The sequence below is a fragment of the Gavialis gangeticus genome, unplaced genomic scaffold, assembly GCF_001723915.1.
Source record: "Gavialis gangeticus isolate Ggan-Ray unplaced genomic scaffold, GavGan_comp1, whole genome shotgun sequence".
NCBI classification, from domain to species: domain Eukaryota; kingdom Metazoa; phylum Chordata; order Crocodylia; family Gavialidae; genus Gavialis; species Gavialis gangeticus.
In genome coordinates this window covers 78,569,810-78,578,449 of record NW_017729022.1, presented here as the reverse complement: position 1 = coordinate 78,578,449, position 8,640 = coordinate 78,569,810, and the positions used below count along the sequence as shown (strand labels likewise).

General features: G+C 36.2%; 1 protein-coding gene across 1 annotated transcript in view; it reads right to left on the bottom strand.

Annotated features, from left to right (window-relative positions):
* Positions 1 to 6,234: 6,234 nt before the first annotated feature.
* Positions 6,235 to 8,640, bottom strand: part of MTPN (myotrophin) — a 65,201-nt gene continuing 62,795 nt past the window's right edge. The window contains exon 5 of the mRNA XM_019515445.1: positions 6,235 to 8,507. The gene's annotated coding sequence lies outside the window, so the exon portion shown is untranslated. The remainder of the gene's footprint in view (positions 8,508 to 8,640) is intronic.

The window sequence follows — 8,640 nt, the reverse complement described above, 5'->3', positions numbered from 1 at the left end:
AATTTAAATGCATTGAATTGAAACATAAGAATTACATTCTAAATATCTGTTCTTTTATTTGCACATTAAACTTCTTTTTTCTTCATTTAATTTACTAGGTTTTGATTTTCAAGACTGATTAGTGATTTTTGATTGATGCCTTTAAAGCTCTGAATACCCAGCTGGAGAACTGAGAAACTACCCTCCAAAAAACAAGCCTCGTTCTGATGCGAGTCCATCATGGTTCCACACTAGACCTACATGCTCTTTATATAGTCTCTTTAAGAGTGACCCTTTCTTTAAGCATTAGGCTTTAAATCAGATTTTTCTCCCTCAACAGAAATATACCCTGCAGCCTTACTAGGCCTACAGTCTCTACTCTCAACACCACTGCTTCTCCTAGGGTTTGCTCAGCACATTTAAAATAACCTCAACTACAGTCAGAGTTCATATCCTTTGGGTGATATACACCAGCAGAAATTTGCAGCAGTGCAGGCGAACTTATTTAAATCAAGCCAGCATTTATTATTCAACAGTATTTTAGGCTTCTCAGGTCAGAATGGAATAAACACCATTTATTTTCATGCCCAGGTTTGCAGTATTCCATGCTTCTCTGCCCCAACAACATCCTCTCATGCTGCATTGGGCAGTCACATTTTACCAGAGTACCTTGATACTTTAGGGTGTGTACAAAAGTTTCTTTTTTCACCATTTGAAATGCTTTATTCCTGTGAATTAACAGCACACAGCTTTACAGCACTTTAAAAATGGGTTCAGTATTTTCAATTAGCCCTTATTAAATGAGGTTTTAAATCTGAAGCACCGTCTTTTACAGCACTTTAGCAACCTATAGCACTTTAAATAAGCTCTGTATGCTGGTCAAAATTTCTGACCAATGGAGAAGTGCCCCTGGCTCCTAACCTGGAAAAGTGCAGAGAGGCTCAGACCCCCTCTCACCCAAACACTGCACTTCTGTCATGTTTAAGAGCTGTGTAACTTCATAGTGCTATAAAAAGTGCTCTAAATGGAGCACTTCTGTACACAGCCCTAGTCCTCCCTCTCCAACAACAATGTTCCTGTCATGCTGTTTTCAAAAATCCTTCCTTCCTTTGATGCTAATTGTGAGAAGTTTGTGTCTGGCCAGTTTCCCAGGTGACTTCATTTCATTGCTGATGGTCCTCAATAGTCGATTGAGAAGGATTGTGTAGCAATTCATCTATATCTCCTTTCCTAGAAAAGAGATTCACATCTGAAAACCCAGTAGACAGTACAAGTGATTGGGAAAATACAAACAGTTTCGGTAATATATTTTCCATGTCCTTCCCAGCCATTTTTGAAAACTGTGGCCATATTACATGCATACATATGGGTCTTGTAATCAGCTGCTACATTACTTGCATCATTTGGGGAAGGGGGAGAGAGAGAGAATCAGATTGTACAGTATTTTAACCCATCTTCTAAACTATAGTTTTAAATTTTCTCCATCTTGTCTCAGATTCTGGAGCACAACTGTTTATTGAAATGGCAGTCCAATAGACATACAATAGTGGAGCATTTCCTCATTAGACTGCCTAAGAACAATAATGAGTGACCTCAGGATTGCTGTTTAGGCAGAATTTTTTTTTTAAGTTTGAAAAGAGAATGGCAGAATACCAAGTCAGCCTTCCAGAAACTGGACTGTGTTAAGTATGGTATAAACAGGACTACAGATTCTTATAGCATTACTTGGATTACTTTTTGTGACCCCTTTGTTCCTATGGATTCTTTGCTTGAATGCCTCAAAGCACCCCTCCTCCCCGCTTTCCCACCTATAGTATTTAATCACTTACTCCACTTTATACTCTGTTTTATACCATCCTTTCACAGCATCCGATGAAGTGAACTTGGGTTCATGAAAGCGTGTACTCTCTCATATACCTTACTTAGTAACTGGTAGTCTATAAAGGTGCATATCTACCCTGCTTTCTAACCGACTTCAGACTAGCATGGCTAACTACACCTCCATCTATTTAGCAGTCTGAGACGCAACTAATTATTACTGTTTTTGTTTAATATTACATATTTATATTTTAATTAACTTCTTCAAAACTGTGATAGCTCAGACCTTAAAAGAAGGTACATTTTCTGTACATCTGAGTTTGTCTATAGGCTACATCTTTCTTTTTCATCTTTAATTTTCAACTTTTTTCATCCCCCCCCCAAGAGTAACCAAAAATGTATTCCATAAACTGTGGTAAAGCAGGGACCTCAAGTTGCTTTCTTCAGCAGTTCTTGCTGCAATTAAGCTTGGAAAACTCAAGCCTGATCAAGCAACTAAATCCTAATACTGCTTCCTTTAAAGTTGTCAGAGGTAACTTTGAGTGGACTGTTACCATGTTCAAAAATAATAGTGAAAAACCGAATTGCTGCCTGACTGACCTGGTCATCATCAACCCAGGGGAACTATAGTCAGCAGTGTGATCACTAATATCTAGAAGGTGCCACCCTGCTCTGTCTTTTCCCTAGCTTTATAGTAACACAACTAACTACCTCTCTCAATGTGAGAACAGATAAAGTACTGCATACAATTCCCCCTAATCCCTACATTGTGCCAACTAGCTAACACTGTCCTTCACAACTTAAACATAATACATGCTCTTCTCTAGGGAAGATGAGCTTGTGGGAACACCAAATAACTCTTTAAAAGAATTTAAATATTGGTAAGTAGATTTACTGAATTAAATGTTTAATTCTTTAAAGATTCATTCCCTTTTTAAATGCCAATCTACTTGAGGTTTCTCTCTACCTTGTCGTCTTAACTTTTTTGCCTTTTCTGAGTTATTGGACATTGATGAGTCCATCCCTACCTCCCCCTAATTTACTCATGTAGTTTGAAAACTCTACTTTTGATGTGCTTATTTATTCAGTGATAACAATACTAATACTGTACAAAATATTTTTATAGGTAGCTGTTATATAAACAAATGGTTTTTCTGCAGTCTTCAGGTGGACAGTCTCTGGCCTGTCTTACATCATTGCTAATAGCATGATTTAAATATTTTGTGCTCCACTTAATCCACATGTCTGCGAAAAGACTACTGCCATTTGTATAATAATTAAAGTTGCTATGAGCTGTCAACAGCAAATGATGGGATAAGGAAGGTTTAATATTATCCTCATAAACCCAGATGTAATGGTACCTTAGATTACATAGTTTGTTAAAATGGCTTGGCTTTCCTACTTTGGGGTACTGGTCCTTATTTTGAAGCTGTAAATTAGCAATATGGCTTGCTTTAGTATAAGCAGATGACAGGCAAGTGCACCTTAACAATTACCACGCCTGCAGCACAATTTGTTCACTACATAATTTTAAAAAGTAAGAGAAAGAAGCATAAGGTGGTTTTGCTTAAAACTTCAGAACTTCTGAGGAGAACCTTAATGGTTGTAGTACAAAAGAAGAGGCAAACTTCCAAGGACAGATACACAAGTCCAATACTAAAATCCAGAAAGCTGCAATGAAACACAAGATGTAACATCAGTGATCAATCACCTCCGATCTATAATTCAGAGGTTTTCTACAAAGCAAAATTATCAGCATCTGTAAGTATTTCCCTACTAGAAGCCCAGCCAGTTTAAGTATCACCATGCTTTTATCAGATGTCATAATTTCAGATGCAAGACTGAATTCATAACTTCTGATATATCTCAAGGAGATGACAACTCAAAATGTGAAATTCAGAACTTGGATATACAGGCAGTCTAGGGAACAGGAAGCTACCTTCTTAAATCTAAATGAGCAACAAAAGCCACTTGCTTTAATCCAAGTTCAAGGTAAAGTTAGCTATTAAAATTAGTTATTTGCTCCTTTATAAATGGTTATGTTGATTTACATATGCATACTACAAGTGAATTACCTGTAGATGTTTAGCACCATTATAGCTAAATTAGATGTGTTATGTGACGCACTAAATAGCCTAATTAGTATTAATTAAATTACCCTTTCCCCCACATACCAGACAATTATCCTAATACCAAATGGCTGGCTGGCTGAATAAAAGATTAAAATAAAAAGTTAGTTTTGCGGGCATAATTTTCAGTGTTTTGAGTACTCATTTTTCAGCAAGCTAATGTTTAAAAGCTGTAGTCTTTCCATTAGGATGATTAGAAGTGCAGTTAGGAACAGAAACATGCATAATACGTATATTGCCTTACCTGGATTGTCTACTTACGTGGAAGTTCTTGTGCTCTCCCCTCCCTTAATTGCTGGACTGCTGCCATCCCTAAGAGTGGCTGTATTTCTTAGATGTAGCATGATACTGTACCTTCAGTGCTTCAGCACCAAGTATGAATTTAGCTTGGGTTGATGTCATTGAATAACCTTCAGGGTGTTCTTTTAAGGCATTACATTTATATGTTATCTTCTTGAGGTGTGTTCTTGGTACATTTCAGCTTCCTTATCCAGGTGCAGACAGGCTGACATGGGCTAAGCAGCTGCAAATTCTCTCACAAAGATACCTCAATACCAAATGTCTGAATACATACCCATGTATCTTTGGCCTTGTCACCAGCAGTGGCAGCTTCCAAGTCATTTCAGAAGGTAACAGTGCATTTTGACTATGTCCCCCATCTATTTATCACTATTCAAGTGACAAACTGTGCACATACCATTAGCAGGTAAGTTTGTGTTTTCAAAACTGAAAACTGTAAAAGAGAGATACTAAACTAAGTGAAACTTCTCCTTTGGGGATAATTTGTCCCTTTTAAAAAATTTGTATACAAGTATCATCCTAATTCACTATAATGTTTTTCTGTGCCATGTTATTTAAAATACATGCATCTTAAAAAGCCCAACTGAATTTTAGGCAGAACTATCATAATGAGTCCTAGAACATCTGTTTCTACAGAAACTGTTAACTATTAAAATTGATTGTTATCATTTTTTTCCCCACTAGAGATACAGAAAATCAACATATACATAGAAGTATATGCAACCTGCATACAAGTATTCCTTACGTAAGTTAGCTCTTCATCCAAATGATCTGGAGAACAGAGATCAGAAAGGAATGAACTATGTTACTTGAAGGACAACCAAGGCAAGAAATCAAGAGAAGCATCCTCCCCCCACTTACCTTCTCCCCCCAGAAAACAAATTAAGTGACTCCTATAAAACAGACCTACAGTAAATTGATTTTGGGGCAGCAAACTCACAGCACCATGCATTTCCATCTTCACTCAGGGGAGTGTAATACTGAATTTTCTTGCATATGAAACACCTCCGAATAAGATGCACATTTTATTTTGGGAAGGTAGAATTGAGGGGAAAAAAAAAGTTTTTACTAGTCATACTAAATTCTGGCTACATGGAATAAGGACAGACTACTTGTCAGCATCACTTGCCCTCCCCTTCCTGCACAGCTAAAAGCTGCTTCCAATTCAGCAGTGGCTGCAACAGACTTAAACCTCTAGCTTTGGGCTAAGCAGAAGACTCTGCCCCTCTTCCATGCAGCCAGGAGGGAACCAGCCCTTGGCAGCCATTCCAGTTTCCCATGCCTCCACTCTGTCTCAGAAATCATTTTAATCACTTAAAACACACAACCCACTGCTGTAGCAGTGGATGCGTGGGAAGGGAAAGGAAGAGGAGGTCCCTTCCAACCCTCATTTTCTATGATTCTATACTTGGAAAATTATAACATTGATAAATTTTCCATATAGAAAATCCAGTTACGGGGGGGGGTGGGGGGAGGGGGGGTCTTGAATTCAGGATAATCTTAGATATTTGAGTAAATATAATAAGATGAGAATATGGACATTAAATGAAACCTAGAAGTTCAAATTTTGCACTTCGTTTCTATCTCAACCTTTTGTTCCATATTTATTGAAGAACCCTTTTTAATCTCCAAGTGTTTGAGCTATCATAATGTTATTTGGTTTATTTGACTTTCAAGTAAATAAGAGTTCAAATCAATGCCAAACATAAGCTTTCCTTTAAACAAAGCAAATCCCAACATGAACTGTCCGTAAACTATTGTAAGGCTGCGTGGGATAACCCCATGCTCATCAGTCCCAGGTATTTTTGGGGAAGACCAAGTTTGTGTTCTAAATCAGCGGGGGATGAAGACTAATGAACACTCTCAAGTGTCCTAACAGGTTCTCAGATTCGTCCAAATAATTTGTATCAACACAGCTAAAGTTACCGTGCACAGTGCTGGTCAGTGCAGAATTTAAATTCAAAGTAGTGGGCAAAAATGGTGCAAAGGAAAAATAAAGTTGCAGATTTCTGTCATACAATTCAAGTTTATTCCATTCGTTCTTACAACACAAACTTAAAAATACAATATTGTTTAGCATTCTGATGTCTATGAACCATGATAATGATAAACACAACTATGTCAAAGTAGTTACACTGGTGAAAAGAGGAAGTCAAATATCAAAATGCACAAAGCACTAATTTCTTCCATCACTGCGTAGAAAGATATGATTGTTTCTCCATTTACAAAATATAATTAAGACAGTTCATTTTGCAATTCTGCATGCAACACTGCAATTGCTTGAGCTAGGACACTCCACTCTTACCAGCCTCTTCTACTGATGAATTAATGCATTGAATGTGGCATTAAAAGGGGGAAAGAGTGCTCCATTTAAGGTTCAAGCATTTTTCTTCAAATGAGGAAGACTGGCAAGGGATAAGAACTCCAAAATTTTAAAACTCTTCTGACCTCATTTGAAAGGGAAAAAGATAAAACTGTAAGAACAGGAAGAGATTGTGTTTGATTACTCTAGTGACCTTGTATAAACGTTTACCATTTGATAATTTAGCTCATTTAATGGTTAGTCACAAATGTAGGTAGTTGCCTATTTTTTCTTCCTAATTTAAGAGAAGTTGAATGAATAAATTCAGCTTTTAAATACAAAATTTTCAAAATAGAAAGATTAAAATGTTTAGTTCTCTTAAAATTCCAGACAAAGGGGAAAAAAGTAACAACCATATGTAGTGCAAAGCAGCAAACAATTTTTTAGTAAAAAAAATATTAAACACCATCCTTTATATATTCTAGCAAGGCAGACTGGATTCATACAATAGCCAAATTAAATACTTATCTTGTTAATGTCCGTTTTGCATTTTTCTCCTCAAGTGAAATAGATTTAGAAAAACAAAATGTACTTATGTTACTGTTGAAACAGAAGGCAAAATAGCCTCCACTACATCACCACAATCAATATAAAGATTCAAACTGCCCAATACTACACGGAGAAGAGGGGGGAAAAGTAGAGAGGAAAAAAAAAAAAGATGACAGTAAGATGTGTATGATCACCAGATAACTTACTGAAACTGAATCACTACAAACAACTTGAAAACTGAAGTTTTCAACATGAGAAAAAAATCAAAGTATCTCGACTAGCATTTCAATATCTATTTAATAGCATAAAAGAGAGACTGGTTAATTTCAACAGAATTCAATACTTGTGGTAGCTTAAATTCAAACAAACATACTCACAAATTACACTATTGCAATGACTTGACAGTCCAGCATTGACTAGGGACAGAGGATTACAAAGTTCTCTTTATTTAAAGACTTGTAAAACCATTAACCAAATGTGCTTCTCCTTATCAGCTGCTCATTGACTGATTACAATTTTTAACCACTGATTTCCAATCTCCCCATTCTTTCTTGCTAACCATAACTGAAAAGCATCAATAATTGCACAGTACAGTTCTTTATTGGACAAAAAGATTGTATTCGTGATTGTTTTAATCCTTTGAAGGATGCTGTATGTGTATCAACCTATAATTCTCATTTTACAATTTAAATGTAGCTGTTTGTAACTGAGGTACATTCAGTATCATCATCATGGTTATAACTGAAAACAACTCAGTATATATTTATGTGGGTGGCATCAATCAATCACCAAAGCACAATATTGAAAGTTAGGTGAGAACTGTTCAACTTCAGATATTTTCTTGCTTTGTTTATACATTCTGCATGAAACAAAACACATTATACATTTTTTTATTACCAGAACACTAGAAAACTGCACATACCGGTATCCCAAGAGTAAACAGATTATGGTGTCAATATACATTTGATGGATTGATTTTCTTGTTAGAAAACCCATTCTGCATTCTTTGGGCGAGTTGGCATGTCTAGTGCCAATTCAAAAGTGAAAAATCAAAATTTCTGATGTTCCCAAGAGGAACATTAAGAATTCCTTGGTCACAATTTTAAAATCCTCCCCAATGTGACTTAAAGTCCTAGTGCTATAATATTTACGAGTACAGTAAGTGTCATCTGAAAACTGTATATACTTGCAGCATCCTAAAGGCATAGGGATGCAAGTAGGAGCTTTCAGAAGAACCTTCCCTTGAGGAAAGAATGAAATTAAAAAACTGTCCTTTCAGTCAACAAGTGATGAAGAATCTGAGCAAACTTCATGTTAATTAAAAAAAAAACCAAACTGTTCTATGGCGTAGTTACAGGTTTCAATATAAATTTGCTTTTAAGTCTGCCTTTTCCTACTGTTACACTTAGAAAGTTTTTCATACGCAACGTCTTTTTTTGAAACTTTAGTAGAAAAAGTTTAGAAATATTGATATTTACTTCTGCTGACAATACTTAAATAATACCAGCAGCAATCTAAGTCTGAATCATTAAGTAGCAGAGAAATTATCTCCGAGTACCAGAA